Source organism: Equus asinus, chromosome 29, assembly GCF_041296235.1.
Source record: "Equus asinus isolate D_3611 breed Donkey chromosome 29, EquAss-T2T_v2, whole genome shotgun sequence".
Classification (NCBI taxonomy): Eukaryota; Metazoa; Chordata; class Mammalia; order Perissodactyla; family Equidae; genus Equus; species Equus asinus.
The window spans coordinates 38,475,206-38,492,946 of record NC_091818.1 but is presented as its reverse complement, the minus strand read 5'-3'; positions in this window follow the sequence as shown (position 1 = coordinate 38,492,946).

The window sequence follows — 17,741 nt, the reverse complement described above, 5'->3', positions numbered from 1 at the left end:
CTCTGATGGTAAGCCTTAGCTTGGCTGATGATCTTATACAAATGGAGGGAGCACAGGAGATAAATGAAAGGTGCTATGATTTGGGGAGTATGATATTTGAAAGAATAAGCTCTTTCATGGTAAAGTCTTACCTTGCAAAGAAAGGTTTTACTCAGATATGTCTTTATTCTCTGGTGCTATTCATTAATCCAGTGAGAGAAACTCCTTCATTCCAAAGTAATTAATTATCCAGCTTAAAGGACCTAGAACACACAGCAGGAGAAACCTTGCTGAAGAGTCTACAAGCAAGATCTCTGGAAACATACAACCACATTGAATGTACAATAAGAAAACTCCATAATGTGAATACATATCATAGGGTCTCTTTTCATGCACACGTATCCTTTTTACCTTCTGAACTTCTGCAATTTATGTCACAGGTATATATACTTATGAGTAGAATGTGCATAATTTTTTTTCTTGTACATTAGTCCTGATTCCCCAAATAGACAACAAGCTTCCTGTGGACGTGACAAATCTGATAGTACCCAGAACAGTGCTGAGCAGAGAGCTTTTTGATTAATTGATTGTTTGATGATTTCCACTGGCATGTGACGAATGTATCTGGGCAGAGAGAAAAACCATATTGGTTTTGCAGAGCCTAAAATACGCATAATGAATTTAGAGCAAAGACATACGCGAAAATTACAGTCGTTCACCATTCGTGGGAAATAATTGGACAAAAGATGCAGGAAGTTTGCTAATTTGTTGTATATTATCAAAATTGTTTAAAGCTGGATGAGCAGGTAGTAGTATTCCTTCCCCAGAAGGTGTTTGGATATAGTGGAATAAATATTTATGTGTCTTGAATTAGTTACTGCTTCAATTGGAAGGCAGTGGTATAGACTGATTCATTCTACGAAGATTTTTCTCTGCCTACTACTCTTACTTCTTCGTTTAATTAAGTTATACAGAGGCAAAGGAGAGCTAAGAACAGAGCCACATACAGTAGAGAACAGGCCTTGGCATGATTTACTCGGCCTTTGAATCAAATTCAGTCCAATAATAGACCAATATGGAGAAACGATGATGTTCAGAATCTGAGGCCTGGAAAGACTATGCATCCCTAGAATAAGGTGTCCTTGAGTCACTTACATTAAATATGTACATTTATTATGCAAAACATGCCTAAATTTTTTGATCATTCAAATTTAATACAAGTCTGAAGAGCATAACGTCTCATAGGATCTTACACCGGGGTCATTTCCATGTTGACTGACAAGACACGTCATTCTCATTTGAATAAAATGATGTCACTTATCTGTTGTGTGTGAATGGGTATGAAAGTATGTGAAAAGACCTACTGTGTGCTTTGAAGACCATCCATTAATTTGCTATTGATAGGAAAATCTATCCTCTTTGGCTGATAGAGTGCAAAAGGGAGCTTTCTACTCAATAAGTGTGTACGTTTCTTTGGCTCTCATATGCTTTCTAAAATATTAAGTAGTTACCTAGTGTAGATGGAACAAACTGAGGAGTCTATATGTGACTGCAGATAGTTTGGGCAAAGTGTGCATTATAATTGAATGAAAATATTCTCAAACCATAGAATATATTGAATCCCAGCACATCAGCGTTGATTACCCCCTGTAAATTGACATGTCGAATGTACAGTTCCTCCCGCCTTAACATTTCATTTCTCCTTTGGATCAGAATTTTTCTGGACTGTTAATGAACAAGAGCAACTCCATCTCAGTTCGCTGCACCCTAGGCGGTCCCTTTGTGGGTAATTTAGGTTTGCATTATTACTTGAAGTTGTCCTTATATTTCTTCTGCTCGGAGGAAATGGGCTTGTTCTACTTCAGACTCCAACTGGCAGTTGGTAGGTACCTTGCTATCATTCAGTAGTCTCAATGGATGTTAGAGACAGACTCTAGTGTTGATTTAATGAAGCTCTCTCATTTTACAGAAGGCAAAACAGACCCAGAGAAGTCAAGCAACTTGCTCAATGCCACACAGCTCATTGGTGGCTGAGTCAAGCTTAGAATCAGGATCTTGGCATTCTGTCTGTGCTGTATTTCTGCAATTTTTGCCCTACAAATTCACCATTTTGACTTAGTCTTGCTTTCTGATGTGGAATACGCTGCTGCTGGGGCAATTATTAACACAGATAGCTCTGGAAAATCTTGTGTATGTGGATAATAAAAATGAGTACCTTCTTTGAAGAAGAAGGTCACTTTTTTTTACCTCTAATCAGAACAAGTGGGACTAGTCCTTCACAGATTTTCTCCTGTAGACTTTCCAGAGGGTAAATGACACTCTCCTCATTTTACTTGTTTTAAACTGTTTAGCTAAAATCTTGACCTGTGAACATATTATCTATCAAGAGGCTAGAAACACAGCAGGAGAGAATCAGCCTCATTGCATTTTCTGTTAGAAGAGCATCCTTAAATTATATCGACTTCTTGCCTTATAAAGTACCACATGGCTCTCTTGCTTTAGCGGCTGCTGCTGTGCCATGCAGGCTACTTGGAAAGTAATTAAATTGAACAGACACTGCCCTTGATTTAAAGTCAGAGGGGGAAGCAGTTAAGTGAATAGAAATGACAGTTCTTTTTCTTCTTCTTCTTTTTTTAAAGGCTAGACCAAGCTTAGAGACAGCGTAAATATTAAAGGGAAACTGCCCTAAACAATCAAGATGAATCATTGGCTGGGGGAGGACAATTTGTCTTATTTCTCTTGATAAGCAAAGGAAACATCTGAGTCCTTCATGGTTCTCTGCGAACCCTTATTTTTCAGACAAATAACAGTTGGACTTTGTGATCCTTGCCACCTTGGGGCAGAGTCTTTCAAACCTTTTCTCCCTGGATTTTTCTGGTCCGTTTTCAGGTTGAAGGGGCGTGTGTGACAGAAGCTGGGAAATGAAAGATGGGATTGTTTTCTTGTCATCCTGTACCCTTGCCACCTGGCGACTGTGATTCTGATGAGTGGAGATACATAATGGCCATCTCAATGGAACATGCTCCTTTATTTCCTGGGGGTCAGGCACCAGGAGGACCAGGAGGGCATAAGATCTGTTGAAACGTGACCCTATTTGGAGCAGGGATAGGAGACCCTCGACATGTAGAGGCTTGAAGGAAATGACTTCCTAGAAAGTTCATGGAGTTCTGAAATCAATAGTTAAAAGTAAAAATGCTCATTTTCAAGAACAAAGTATAATTAAAATGTCTCCAGGGGTGAATGAAAAGAAGAAACTTCCTTGGCAAACAATAGTTATAAAATAAAAATCCGAAGTGGAAAAAAAGATATCAAATTTCAACTCTAAACACTGCTGCCATATATAGAGAGTTGTAGCTCTTGGGAGGTTTATATGGAAAGTCTTCATAGCTTGCCCTACTCAATTATAGTTTCCTCTTAATGATTTCATTTTCAACTCCAGCCAAATTCTTAACCTTCTGCATACTCTGGGAGGGGTCACCTAGAATCTGATGGATCCGGGTAGAAGAGAAGAGAGAGTCAGGACAGCGGTGAAGAAACCAGCGTTTCTCCACGTTCCCATGATTCTTCTGAAACTGTTGGAGTGGAAATCTTTTCACCTTTGCACTTAGAATAAAGCAACTCAGCATGAACAGTAGGTTGGCTTCTGCATCCTCTTTGGTAAGCAAGCGCTTCTGCCGCTGAGCTCAGTTTTCTGGTCTAAAGGTCGGGAGCAGGCTTGTGTAACCCTCGGGATGGTGAATGTAGAGATGGAAGGATGAGAGCAGCCAGGAGAGACTCAGGTGAACTTCCGGCTTTGCCGCTATCGAACTGTCCCTTAGGCAACGCCAACTTCTCTCTTTAAGCCACAGTTCCCTCGTGGCTACAAAATGAAGGGATCAAACGAGATGGTCTCTAAACTCCGTTTGGCTCTGATGTGACTATACGCTAACTTGTTCCCCTTCTCCTCGGGGTATTTAAATGGTGGAATTGTGTATGAGTTCAAGCAACCATTCACCGTGGGCCTGGAGGGCATGAGCTGCGATGGGCCTGAATGCAGCTTTGGAACAGGTGCACGCAACGCAAGTGAGCTATTTTTAAGCAACCCTTGTATTTTAGGAACAGGTTCATGAGGGAATTCTCTGCAACTATCTGCAGTTTACAAAGAATAAGAAAGTGTTGCTCTTTTTGCTTGGGGAGGGATCAATAACTTTCCCACTGAACACTTTTGCAAGTTACTGTCTTTCTAGACTTCTCAAGTATAAAATAGAGAGACTGGACTGGCGATCTCAAGCAGAAACTCCCATTGTGTATTTCACAGAAAAATTTCAAGAACTAATAATAAGTGTTTGGGCAAGGGGGAAGGACTCTGCTTAAAAACGAGATTAAACAGGCATCATTTCTACCGGACTTCTCAAAATTGTTAATATGTTAATAGTACATTTTGAGCTTTTATGGTGGGAAGATAGAATATAGTATTTACCAAACTTGTTTAATTACAGAATTCATTCCTCCCTCACAAACTCATTATTATTATTATTATGTTATTTTTACTATTATTATTATTTTAAGCAACTAGCGTTCTGAGGAGGACAGACTGGGGAACATTGATTTAAGGAGTCAATGCTTTTAATGCTCACTTACTCTCCAAAAGAGATGCCCCATTTGTATGTCAGCAAAGGATATTCCAGTTAGATGTATTGAAGAACTTTCCATCTGAAACTATGCAATAGGTGCTGAAGAAGATTATGGGATTTCCCCAATCTGGACTTTGCTCTATGAGTCCATGGACCACTGTTTGGGTTCCCATTCAATCAGGGCTTTCTTAAGGATTTTTGTTAAACACTCCGCTTTGTGAGTGAAGAAGGATTGGCCTTTAAAACAAAGAGCCAACAATTAGAAAAAGCGAAATAACAGTGTGTAAGACCAATTGAGGTTTTATATAACAATTGGGAGTAATATTGTGAAGTTCAGTTGTGTGGATTCCTTCCCTTTTATTTTACGTTGTGCCCAAGAACCCAACATTAGCATTTACATGAAATCTCTGGGTGTGGCTGCTTATCTTGACTGTTATGTAATCTTTATTACTCATTAGGATGTGGTGTTCTTGTTGTGTAGTCTCCGACATTTCTCAGGAAACAATTACGCACGAGATTTAGTAGTAGGGTGTTCAAACTTACTAAAAGGTTTTCACATTTGAGCGTGTCTAAAAAGGCATATGCCACTTTCAGTGAACTGTGTTAAAATTTTTCTTCTGTTCTTGCAGGTTTCAGTTTGAAAAGAATCTAATTGTTTGAAAAATGTAGGTTGCGTGCCCCCTAGGAAAGTCCCTCTCTGAAGCACAGAGACAGTAGAGCAGGAAGTCAACGGTAGCCAGCTGAGATTGCTGCTACCAACTTCTCGTCACGGGCCCGGCATCCACATCTCTTCTGATTGGTGTGAAAACAAAGTAAACCATGAGTAAAGACAGGTGGTCCTGCTGAAGTTCTCTTTAGGTTTCTAGACCAGGATAATTTTCATTAAGGCCATCATTTGCCATTGCATGTTTCTGAGAAGTACAATTTTGCATTACCCCATAATTGTAATTCCAGGGACAGAGGTGGTGCCCAATACTTATTTTTGAATGAATGAATGAACGGATTCTACCAAGATTTGCATAGTGACAATGCAAATTTTGGCTCCATCAACAACCAGCTATCTGACCCTAGAGAGCACAACCTTTCTTGGCTGTGGTTTCCTCACTGACTTAGATTAGGTCTCCTTACCCTGGAAAGTAGGTTCTATTTCTAGAACACAGTAGAGTCTTCCAGCAGAGTTATGAGTCAGTTTTATGCCATTCTTGCCCCTCTGCTTTCCCTGGATTTTTCGGAATTTCCAGCAGAAAGGAGAATGAAACTCAAGCTGGCATCTTTTTCCTATTTGAAACAGAATCCTTACTCCTAACTCCAGTCCTTCTCTCTTTGGCTTTCAGGTACCTCATTCCTCCCTCACCCAGCCCTAAAGAGATCTCAGCTTCCAGTTATAAGATAAATAAGTCCTGGAGATGTAATGTACAGGATGGCGACTATAGTTAACCATTCTATATTGTATACTTGAAAGTTGCTCAGAGAGTAGATCTTAAAAGTTCTCATCACAAGAAAAACAATTGTAGCTATGTGAGATGATGAATGTTGACTAGATTTATTGTGGTAATCATTTCACAACAAATTCATATATTGAATCCTTGTGTTGTAGTCGCTAAATAAGTACGATGTTGTATGTCAATTATATCTCAATAAAACTGGGGAAAAGATCTCAGATAATAAAAAGATCAAAATAATAATGATACTTAATAAAAATGATAATCATTTGTTGAAAGCTTACTATATTCCAAGTAATTTTCATACCCTATTTCACTTAATCCACACAACAATTGTGTTGGAGTCATTATATTCCCTTTCTATAAATGAGATAATGAGGCTAAAGGGGGTGGTCATTTATACAAAGTCACACAACTGGGAAGTGCAAGAGCTAGGATTTGAACCCAAAGCTCTTTGTCTCCAGAGACAAGAGCTGTGCTATCTCTCTGCGCTATCTCCTCACGAAAATGGTGGGGACCCTTGGACCAGGTCATTTCTACAGTTCCTTGCAGCTCTGTAACTCTCTGAGCTACATCTCCATTTTCTTTTCCACCTAGTGTCTCATTCTTTGTACTCCAGCTCCTCTATGCAACTGCACGGTCACAATAGCAACAGCAATTCTTTATTCTGGGGTGGCAAATTTGAGAAGCTTATTTGTTGGGTCTGAGTTTGGGCCAGAAATCACCATGGGGTTTCTGTGACCTCCTCCAAGTTGAGGGCCATGTTTTAGTCATCTTTTCATGTCTAGAATAACCCACGAGGTCAGTTTATCATTATCGTTATTTTATAGGCAAAGAAACTAAGGTAAAGAGAGGCGACATAGCCACTAAATAACAAAGCCAGACTTAAATGTGGGCCTTTGGTCTAGAAGTCAGGCGCTATTTCCATCCAGTGCTGGAACATAGTAGGCACTTAATGAATTTCATCAAATGAGTGAATGATAGCATGACATCTCAGTTTGTTTCCTTGTGCTCTTAGAATAGAAGTTGTCAAATGGTTCATGTGTAAACCATCTGTGGATCTGCTGTATCTAGTGGCCCTGATGTTTGCAAGAGAGTCCAGGGCAGAGCAAAAGAATAGAAGTGAAGACTTTGGCACCCTTGGCCAATGAGAACCTGCCTGACCTATTTCTGTGGGATGCACGAGAGTCGGAAGCTGGAGACTAGGTTGTTGCCAGTATAGAAGCACTAATCAAGGTGAGGGTGTGAGACCAGGAAAAAGAAAACTAGGACATTACTAAAGTTTGCAAAGAAAGGTCAGCAGCCCTTGGGACAAATGAATTCTTCACCACTCAGAGAAGAATATTGTGCTTACGTAGAAAAACTCCTCAAAGAGATTAGATGCCTTACCAACGATCACTCTCTCTGCTCACTCCCACAGCATCTCTGAGATAGTTCACAACGACTTGAGGTGGCATGTTTATATAAGAAGGGAAATTCAAGCTCAGAGTGATGAGGTGACATTCATTGAAACAGTGAGTTTTCTGTCATTTGCAAGAAAAAACAATCCTTAAGCTATGGTCAAAAAGAAAAAAGATCCTCACTAAGGTGTTTCCTTTCAGCACTTAAATATTTTTTTGAGATATTAATTTAATGAGAATCTTAAATAGGGCAATGATGTGGCTTCATGCATGTTCTACTTAAAATTTGTTTAATCGCAATATAGTGATGTGCTTCGTTCTACCTGTTTCTCCCAACTTGGGACTTATTTCTTCATGAATAGTTGTTTAGCGACTTTTTAAAAAGACCTTCGCTTAGTGATGGCTTTTATTTTCTTAGAGGTTTGTTCCAACATTAACACATTTATTTCCACCATCTTTAGGGCCCCTATGAAATCATGAGCACACCACCTAATTCTTCTGTACCTCAGCATCCTTCTCCATGAAATGGAGAAAATAATAGTAGCTGTCACCTAAGAGAATAAACTGTAAAGCAACCACAAATGTTTGTTCTTATTATCTGCATCCATTCTGCTCTCATAGCGAAAAGCGTATGCTTTGAGTTGCAGAGTATTCATTTTGAGTAGTTTTCTCTGGTGGAAGATAAAGGGAGATTTCCTTGGCTCGTCTCTAGTCATTGTCATCCTCATCATTATTATCAACAAATATTTATTGAGCCCATCACTAGTAGGGTGGGTGTCAAACCCTGGTGAGATGAGGAAGCATAAGACATCTTTGCAGCAGAGAGGTTTATAACTTAATTGGGAAGACCACGTATGCTAATAAATTAAATAACAATGTAAAGTAGCCTAGGATAAATGCTCAGGGAATACTCGAGCTACTAAGACCTATGAGAAAGCAGAGTGGAGAGATCGTGGAGAAGATGGTACGCATGAGGTGATGCCTGAGCTGGCCTGGAAGGATGAGTAGGTAGCCCCTGACAGTCAGTGGCCCAGTGGTGTGTCTGTTGGCCAAGGACTAGGGAGCACTTACCTACGGGAAAGAGAGGTGTCAACAGACCCAGACAGGCATTGTGTCTTATTCACACCACACACTGGCCATCTGAACTAACCAGTGATGGCACCTTATCACTCTGGGTTTTCAATTCCTTGGCCTTTCTTGGGTCCAGGAGACAATGATAGCACTAAAGTCTAAAGACATTTCGTTAAGTTGTTAAGTTATTTGTCATAATATTTATTGTAGTTACTGAGATTAGGCTAGACACTTGAGATATGTACATCTTTGTATAAACAGAGGTTGAAGAGAAAATTAGCTTGGGGCTTTGTAATCTTAAAAATGGCAGCCAGTAATATAAGTTTCGTATATCATCTTCAGAATTGTTTATATGCAACTTTTATTTCACATTGTGCTACAGGCCCTGGATCTCAATCTACTTGCTCTTCTTCATATTGAACAACTCACTCACTTACACGTCTGGCAAATAGCGCTGCTGACATCTATTCTTCAGGTTGCAAACTGACCATCTTGCACAGATTTTTTGGAATGTGCCCCTAGAGAGGAGGTCTACCCCTGACTTTGCAATTAAGCAGCTTTGAGACTCGGGGCAAATCACTTTCTGCTTGCAGGCCTCAGTCTACTAATTTAGGTCATGAAATAGCTGAACTAGCCTAATGTATTTCAAACCCCTTTTATCAGCTAAACCATTTCCTCCTGAAGAATCTTCTATGGAACAACAATTTATAAAAGTAGAATTTTCTAGCGAAGACCTGCTGATGGGCCTCTTTGTCCATGGCTGTAATGACTGGAGCCTTGTGGAAACCAGGTTGAATAAGGTTGAATTGAAGAACTTTTAAAGTGTCCTCCAATGATGATATTTGGTTATTCTAATTCTGTGCATAGAAAAGGAGTCGTAATGGCATCAGGTCTGGCATCCCGGCATGTCATTGAAATGGAATGCTGTGTAGGTTCCATTTCTTTGGAAAAATTCCATGTCACAGGGAAACTGCCAGGCTGATGGGATTCTTCATCTGGGTTTGTACAATGCAGGATGATTAGATTCAGGGAAAAGACCTTCCATCTTATTTCATTTACTTGGGGACCACTGTAATTGGTAGTGGGGGGGCTGGTGTGGAATTTCTGTGTAACCTGGGTGCTTGAATCAATTATTTCTTAGTAAACACCAGACATTCATATTTGAGGACTCGCTCATTCATTTCTACTATTCATAATAAAGGCAAATAATTGAATGATACGTGATTGCCATTCTTGCCTATTATAATTGTCAAACCATTCATGAAAAAGCCAACTGAAATATGTTCACGTTGAATTTCATATGTGTTCACATACGTAAATATCACATATATCTGTGTAATGCATGCTTATCTGACATAAAAATAACATAAAGATATTTATCATATTTTTCTACATTTGATATGCCTAAAAACTTTAAGGAGATAAAACATTTTGGTGTTGGGTTGATAGTAATTGTTTTTTAGAATGAACACAATCTGTTTGTTAACTAATACAATGTTGCATTAAAGTTGCATTTTTGTTTGTATTCCTTAAAGCAGTATTCTGTGCCTCATTTTTCTCACCCTCATTCAAAGCACCCAAGGGTTGAAAGTGGTGGAAGGCTGCCGGGCTCTGACTGCCTGTTGCAGCTCACAACCATGTCCCTCATTTTGATCCTTGATCAAATGCTTGCGTTCCCTTCGCTCTCTCTGGTATCTGAATGTACGTAATGTAGTGTCCTGCAATCCAGCTAGACCAGAGACAGAGATGGTATATTGACCCTCATCTAGCTGATGCAGGTGTATATTCTTCATGTGGTTTGGAACTGGAAGGGGGAGAGAGATATGGATTTATTGGCTCCCTTCAACCCCAGTGGTCCATTCTGGGTTTTAGTGATCCATTATCTGGTTAGTCACTCTAACTGGATAAGCGCCTGCAGGGCGGGGATCAGCCTGTAGTCCAGGGCTCTACGACTTGTAACCTAGGAATAAATTCTGGATGAGCTTAACTGAAATTCCACCACAGCCTCCTCAGTGCCTACTACAATACATTGCACCGGGAGGTGCTCAGTGAACACCTCCTGCATGAATGAATGGATTACATGGGCATTTGTGCATGGCGTAAACCAGATTCTGGTGGGGCCTTGGGTGAAATGCTGTGCTGAGTATTGTCCACTTCCCCTTCCGAGTCTACTCTCTACCCTGCTCTGCTCTGCCAGGCGGACCTTGATGGACAGAATTAAGGGCTCCTTTGCCCTCTGGCTTTGCGTTAGATTTGGCAAGTGGGAGGCCCTAGCAGAGGAGGGCAGAGTGAGATTGGACTATTCATTCCCCAGCTCCCTTACTGCTGGGTCATGGGCACAGTCGTTGGTAGAAGGCCCTCTTGGATGGTTGGAGGCCTCTCCAGCATCTGGTACCTCTCCCTTCTCCCACCCCTCAGGGAATAAGGCAGAAAGGGCTCCCTGCTGTTGCTAGGTCTGGGGTGCTGCACCCCCTTTCTTAGTTTCCCCTAACCAGCCCAGAGCTTTGTAAAAACTCCCTTTATTAACCTGCCTTGAGTTGCCCAGCTTGAGTGTGCTGGCAATCCCCTTCCAGGACTGCACAACACACACGTGTTCATATATCAAATCATTGTAGACTGATTAGGACGTGGCTGGCACTGTGCTGGATGCTGGGCATATGGAAACAATGGAAAAATGCCTACCCTCAAGGAACTTGTGGTTTTGTAAGGAAGCTGGGCCTTAATCCAATAACCACACGAAGAAACATAAAGTTATAATTTTGCTAGATATGGGAGGCAAGTTCTATCATCAGGGTGCTATAGAGGTCATAACAAGGGCACTAGATTTTGTCTAGGAGATCATATCATATGAGGCTTCCTTGAGGAAATGACCCCTGAGCAGTGATTTGATTGGAAGTATAGTCATGCTGTTGCTTAATGACGGGGACACGTTCTGAGAAATGCGTCATTAGGTGATTTTGTCAGTGTGCGAACATCACAGAGTGTACTTACAAAAACCTAGCTGATATAGCCTACTACACTCCTGGGCTATATGGTACTAATCTTATGGGACCATTGTCACATATGTGGTCTGTCGTTGACTGAAACATCGGTATGCGGTGCATGACTATTCGCTGAAGGAAGGTGGCAGTTAGGGATGGTCTTTAGAAGGGAGACAGTGCAGGCAATGTTCTGACGTTAAGGAAACATTGCGCAGGCAAGACCCCCAAGGAAGGTCAGAGGACTAGAAGGCAGAATGGGGGGAAGGTGGTGCAGAATGAAGCTGCTGGTGGATATAGAGGCCAATCCTGAAGGCCATTCTGAAGATTTGGGTCTTTAGGCTCAGAGCACCAGAAGACATTGGGAGTTTAAGGAGGCTGTAGGTGTTATAAGATCAGGGCTGTGGTTTTCAGTGAGAAGCATGAATTGGAGTGCGGAAAGCTGAACAAGAAAAACGTGAAGAGAACAGTTAGGCCAGGGGATGGGTGTCAAGAGAAGTGGACGCACCTGAAGGATTTGTAGGCAGTAATATTGCCGGGGCTTGGTGAAGGATTCCATATGGGTGGAAGGGGAGTCAGGTGTCGAAGATGGCTCCTAGGTTTCTGGCTTCAGCAACTGGGTGGAGTGTTTTGCTATTCACTGAAACAGGGAAGAAAACTGTGTCTGGGGAGGACAGTTTGACATTTTGGGGGAAGATCTTGGAAACACTAATGTTGAGGGGTGTAACAGGCAGTTTGATGTAGGAGTCCAGAACTTAGAGAAGAGGTCTGGGCTGGAGAGGTAATTTTGGAAGTCCCTGATCCATTGATAAGTCGCCTGGTAAACAACCCACTGGTAGAGGTGAGCTTGCTTAGGAAAAGAGCTGAGGATGAGAAGGAAAAGGGCCTTCAGCTGAACCTTCCAGAATCTCTACCATTTAATCATCCAGTAGAGTGGGACAAACTGTCCAGGGAGAGCAGCAAGATGCCAGCAGAGAGGAGAAAAGCCAAGAGAGGTGGAGTCACTCTGTCGAATGCTGCTGAGAAACAAGATGAGGACTGAACAGAGTCCAAGGGATTTGTAGCGTGGGATTCACGTTCGTAACTTTATTGAGGGACGTTTCAGGGGAGGACTGAGAATGGGAGCTGGCTTGGAATGCGTTGAGGAATGGGTGGGAGGTCAGAAAATGGAGATGGCAGGGAAAGAAAGAAATAGAGTAGGCTCCAGAAGAAATGTGGAAGGGAAACACAGTTCTGTTTAGGCATCGAATAGAGAGCTGAGGAAGAGACTTGGCCGTGTGGAAATGCTAATGCAGCAGACGGAGAAGAGGATGAGGGGAGGACTCTAGAGGACAGAGAAGAGATAATCAATAATGAGCACTTCCTGAGAAGGCAGGAAAGAATGGGATCCAAACTGCAAACAGGGAAAGGGCTGGGGGGGGGGGGCGTGCACCCGGACTTTCATTAAGAAAATTAGCAGATCCTCTCGCCCCTTATGACTTTGGGGCAGAATCAGTTCTTTGAAGTAAATGGGCACCAGATCTCAGTCAGCCAACATTTCACTCACATTGATTAAGCGCTTGTTCTGTACCTAGAGTGTTAGCAATGGGGGCTGCAAAGATGAATTTGATTCAAGTGCCTCAAAGCTGGTGGGAGAGGCGTGTCCAGAGACGGTGGTGACTGGCCCGGTTGAGAGCTGTAACACCTTGTGGTACAGCCCAGTGTGTTTCAGGGCTGACCTCAGCAGGGTCTGCCGAGACTTGCGGGTTCTAGGCCCTTCTTCCCCGTGACTCATCGCCTTACCTGAAATGAATTATTTAAACTTGCTCTGCCTCAGTTTCTTCAACTATAAAAAGAAGATAATAATAGTGACTTACCCCAGAGGGGTGTAGTGAGAAAAGTCTAATAAAATGACTGTCTGAACAGTGAATGTTAAAGGGTTTATTAACAATTAGTGCTACATGAACGCTGAATTAGGAACTAGAATTACATCTTCATCAAAGGCAAAAGCAAGTTGGGCAATGTTCGAATATTTAACCACCAAACAATAGCTTACCTCCAGGAATTACCTCGGATAAAAGCTTTCCCCTTAATAATAGGAACATGCGTTGGAAAGTTGCGTAGTAAAAAGCTGGAAAGAAATAGTTATTAATCCTTTTGGTATCACTATGCTTAAATGTGGGTAAGAATTTTTTCTGTTTCTTAAAGATTTGGGGGAAAGAGAGGAGACTCTCCAATTTTCCTCGTTTATTTGTTCACTCATTAATTCATCAAATATTATTTGTTGAACTGACAACACTTAACAAATCTCTGATAATTCTTAGGAATCTTTGGCTTTCCGTTTTTATAAGTGAGAAATAGACTCCTTTTTTTTTAAAGCATTGTTCGCACAGCTCAGAAAGAGAATAACGAGCCTCAAAGTAGATTTACATATCCCATTGGTTAATTAAAGCAAATTTTAGTAACTCAGTACTTACACATCACTAAATAAATCTGAGAGAAAAATAGCTACTAGTTTTTGAGTGTTGACTTACCCATGCTCTGTCACTTTATGAATCTCATCGTATTTAGCCCTTCTAGTAACTCTTTGAGATGGGCGTCATTATCCCCATTTTACAGGTAATCAAACTGAGGCTTTGACGATTAAGAAATTTGCTCGTGTTGACACATCTGGTATGGAGTGAGACTCAGCTCTGTGTGGTCCCAGAATTCCTTCTCCTCCTTCGATTCTCTATTATCTCTAAGACGTAAGAATCTGGCCTTCCTCCCCAGTCTGTCATACGAACAAAATCCTTGTGGTCGTTTATATGAATGCTCAGTAAATATTTGTTCGACAAATAAATCAATGAAGTGGTATTTATCAAATTGTAGTAGCGTGGAATAGTTCTAAGGCAAAGGATAATTTATGTAAAGTTTATACCACTTTTTATATTAAGGAATTGTTGTTAAATTTTTTTGAGTGATCATGATATTGTGGCTATGCATTGAAAAAAAGAGTCCTTATCTTTTGGAGATACACTCTGAAATGTTTACAGATGAAATGACATAATGTCTGATATTCACTTCAGAAATAATGAGGTGGAAGTGGAGCATGTAGATTCAACAAGATCGGTCAGGAATTGATGATAAATGATGCCACTTGATGTCTACATAGGTTCATTTTATTATTCTCTCTCAATTTTGCATACATTTAAAACTTTACACAACAAAAAAGTTCAAAAACATTAATTAGATTTCAATAGAACAGAAAAAAAGAGGCAGAGGAGTAAAAGTCTATTGCAGAGAAGTCTATTCTAGTTTTCTTCTTTTGGCAATTTCCTAATTTTCATCAAAGTAGTTACAAAACACATCTCTCTAATAGGGCCACTTTGGGGGAGAGCATTTTCTATGCCATTTACCTTTTAAAAGTTCACTTTCTTGATACAGACCTAAGGAGCTATTTCCTTAATTTATAGTGTGAACCTGAATCAGTCTGAGTCTTTGTACTTTGTGGGTTTATCATCTGCAAATGAGAGGAGCAGTCTAGACAATATCTGGGATTTTTTCCATTTCTAAAAAGTCTATAATTCTGATTAGAGTTATAGAGCTGTCTATTATTTATACAGTGTGTATATATATTGTATGTATATGTTTATATATACAGTGAAATACTATAGGCATCATGACTTTGCTCTTTAATCGTTAGCACCCATATTCGTGGACCAAACAGCATGAGAATCCTGACACATCCTGAATTCAGGAAGTAAGACCCTGAAATTTAAAACTGCCTTTGGAACGGAACACATTCCCAGGTAGTTCTCTGAATGCCAGCTGTCCTTGCAGGAAGCTGGGGCAGCAGGTTTAGTGCACAAAGAACTGGTTACCTTGCATAAGACTTCTGCTTCCTGTGAGACAGAATTCAGCCAGAATACAACTGAAAGAAAAAGCCCTTCCTGAGGACAGTGGGACAGCCAATGGATAATGTAGATTACCATTATGAAGCCTCCTCCAGTAGTTAAATCACAATTAGAATTTCTTAATCATAATAGCCTTTTAGTAACTCCAAGTAAATGTGGAGAGTTGATATACCTTTATACAGGGTACAATCCAATTAAAGCCAAACCTGTCTTAAGGAAGATGCAGGGGTGTGTGTTTAAGCAATAAGGTTCTCATGTGAATTCATCAGCTAACAGATGCACCTGTTAGTTGATATGATTTGACAGGCGATGTCCTCAGTGAACTTCATTTGTGCGTGTATCAGCTTAGGCATCCACCCATACAGGAGCACCAAGGGCCCAAAAAGACTCATCTAAGAAAATTTTAATAAATTTAAGAAAATGCTTAAAATTTTGTCATGTAGGGGCCGGCCCCATGGCTGAGTGGTTAAGTTTGCGTGCTCCGCTTCGGCAGCCTGGGGTTTCCTCAGTTTGGATCATGGGTGTGGAAGTGACACTGCTCATCAGGCCATGCTGAGGTGGCGCCCCACATGGCACAACCAGAAGTATCTGCAACTAGGTATACAACTATGTACTGCAGGGCTTTGGGAAGAAGAAGGAGATAAAAAAAAAGAGAAAGTTGGCAACAGATGTTAGCTCAGGTGCCAATCTTTAAAAAAAAAAAATTTTGTCATGCAGCACTGAAGAAATTTGTGGCCCAAGCTTGTGTTAGTAGAATCAGGAGTTGAGATATTTCTATACTTCAGCTCTATCTGGAGGAGTGGGCCCTAATGTTATTATAATTTACCATAGATTTAGTATTAAAAGTAATGAGTTATGATATTTATAGAGCAGAACTTTTCCAAGCTAGTTTCTCTTCCTGTGTCCTTGCTGAAATACCGACCTTTAAGTTCACTGCAAATTAGAGATAAAATAAGACACTTTCGTAAAATTTCTAGAAACGTCCTTTGTTGAGTGAATTATTTTAATTCACACAGTGCTCTTCAGAGTTGAAGTTTCCCGGCTGGCAGGAATGACTTGACTTGGCTCTTAAACCTGGACTTTTTTCAAGTCCCTTGCCTTTTGGCTGGGAAGCATGGGGCCAAAGGTAGACTCACCCTTAGCTAACATCTGTCGCCAATCTTCCTCCATTTTGCATGAGGGTTGCCACCACAGCTTGGTCGCTGATGAGCGGTGTAGGTCCATGTCTGGGAACCAAACCCAGGCCACTGAAGTGGAGCATGCCAAACTTAACCACTAGGCCACCAGGCCGGCCCCAAGAGGGAGCTACATTTTGATTGAAGACAAAGAGTGCAACAAGTGGACTCTCTCTTGCTAGTCCCATTTTGTTCACATCATTTCTAAGGTTTAGTTAGAAGAAAAAGTATTACTATGTACCAATGATAATTTCCAGGTCCCCCTGACTTTCAAAATATACCAGAAACGAAAGAGTTGAAGACAAGAAGAGAAGGAGGACATAAAAGCAGTTGAAGGTAAGAAAGAGGGAGGGGCATGTAGTTGGGTGAGGGAAGGAAGTAGCAGCCAATGTAAGCAGCAAACTAAGTCAAGAGAAAGAACTCTACTTTTAGAGAGAAGATAAAGATAGGAGTTCTAGGAAAAGATGGTGGCTCTGGGCAGTTAGTGTTGGCCATGATTTGTCAACTTGACAACACCAAAGTGGCGGACAGTTATGTGGGCGAAGAGATAAGAAGTTCTCTGATGTCAGGCCATGGAGAATTGGAAACACGGAAGAGCTAGAAATCCCTCATTGCTGCATGTGGATTGTGCATCCGCATGGAAAATGGTCCCTGTTTGTACAGCTCCAGTGATGCTCATAACCATGGGGCCCTGTACCAAACACACATCTTAACTTTCTAAGATGTAGTTAAAATGAAATATTTAAAAATATATTCTTACAAGTTTATAGTATAAAAATTAGAGACTACAGATGCATTAAAGGAAAGCTAAAAAGTCCTGTAATCCTCCTATGGAGAAATAACTCTCGGGTATGTATTATGTGTATACATATTGTATAACTTATGTTATGATGTCTAGAGAACTAACATCGAAATACCAGTCAGTTTATATAAAACCCCAGGCACATTTACATAGCACATAATAGACCCTCAACAAACTTCTTTCTTTTCTTTTCTTACTTTCTAGGTTTTCTTTCTCAACCTTAACCTCACAGAGTTTTCTCGCTCAATCATTCTAACTTCCCATTCCACTGCTATGCCATATATGATGGCTAATCTACTTCAAGGAAACTTGTTTCTCACTTTTTTTGTGACCCTATTAATAAACTTACAAATAGGGAACATTTTTATTGGATATATGATCAACCTCTGTTTTTTATACTTGAAAA